This window comes from Propithecus coquereli, unplaced genomic scaffold (assembly GCF_000956105.1).
Source record: "Propithecus coquereli isolate 6110/MARCELLA unplaced genomic scaffold, Pcoq_1.0 Scaffold25, whole genome shotgun sequence".
NCBI lineage: Eukaryota > Metazoa > Chordata > Mammalia > Primates > Indriidae > Propithecus > Propithecus coquereli.
Window position 1 is genome coordinate 919612 of NW_012148063.1, and position 1230 is coordinate 920841.

The following is a 1230-nucleotide window of genomic DNA, read 5'->3' on the forward strand; positions in this document are numbered from 1 at the left end:
AGTTTTTGCTCATACTGATTGTGCTTATTCCAAACACCAGCAAAATGTTGAGCATCAAGGAAAAGCAAACAAATTGGAAGACAGTATACCCAAATGAAAATCCCCACCGTGAGATTTAACTAATCTAGAATAACGTTTTCAGTTTTCACTGCTGCAAGCTAATAAACCTGAGCAGAGGAAGTACGGATTTTTACAATTATAGTGATCAAAAGTGTGGGAAGGTTTTCATATGATGACCCTGTGTGTGTGTGTGTGTGTGTGTGTGTGTGTGTGTGTCCTTATTTTTCAAGAAGAAAGCCAAGAGGGGCTCAATCACTACAAATTCACAAAGAACACAAATTAACAGAATTTAGATTGTTCACTAATTTCTAGAATATTACAAGTATACAAAAACACTTGACTGAATTACATAGAGTGTATTACTCTATAGACATGATAAGAAACCTATGAAACAAATAGATTAAAGAAGGATTCACTCCATGAGTTCATAGATGATAGCTCTATAATTGGTAATTAAACAAAACTTGAAATATTTTGTGGATATTCCTTAAGGTCACAGAGTGATAATCTTTGGAATATTCTTTGAGGTCACAAAGAAAGTGGTGCTATTTTCAAACATTCATCTTTTACCAAATAGTTAAATTAATAAGAGCTAGGAAAACTATGACTCTGTATCTACCTGGCTACATTAGGTTCTTAATAATGTTTTACGATATTGAGAATGATAGACAAAAGATGTTAAAAACATAAATAAGACATTTTTAATTTTTATGGAAATTAGGAAATTTCTGGCATGGCATTTTGGTGATCCATTAGAAAATTTCTGTTACCTGGCCAAGTTATCCCATTCTGTAGTACATTTTTCTAAGAATGCTTCGACGACATTCATACAGTCATGGTAATCTCTTGTTCTCTGCAGGTCCTCTTCCCTTTGCAAGCACAGGTTGTCAGACTGAAGGCACAGATCTAGCCATTGATCATTTAAATGACTTATTTCCTTGTGTTCAGGAGACTCCTGATTCTTAGTCAACTCATTCACCTTTTCTGTGATAGCGTTCACTGATGCCTGTTTGCACTGTAGTTTCTTGACAAAGTCCTAAAGGATAACAACAACAAAAATAGGTAATGTGTGATGAACCCCTCAAATAAACACAGAGTGAAACACAGACATAATACCTCTAAACACTTTAAGTTCCTTTATATGAAAAAATGGAAGACTATATAATAGGT

At 34.1% G+C, this 1230-nt stretch overlaps 1 protein-coding gene across 1 annotated transcript in view; it reads right to left on the reverse strand.

The window, feature by feature from the left end:
• Positions 1 to 1230, reverse strand: part of SYNE1 (spectrin repeat containing, nuclear envelope 1) — a 534160-nt gene that overhangs the window by 233442 nt on the left and 299488 nt on the right. The gene's annotated exons all lie outside the window — the stretch shown is intronic.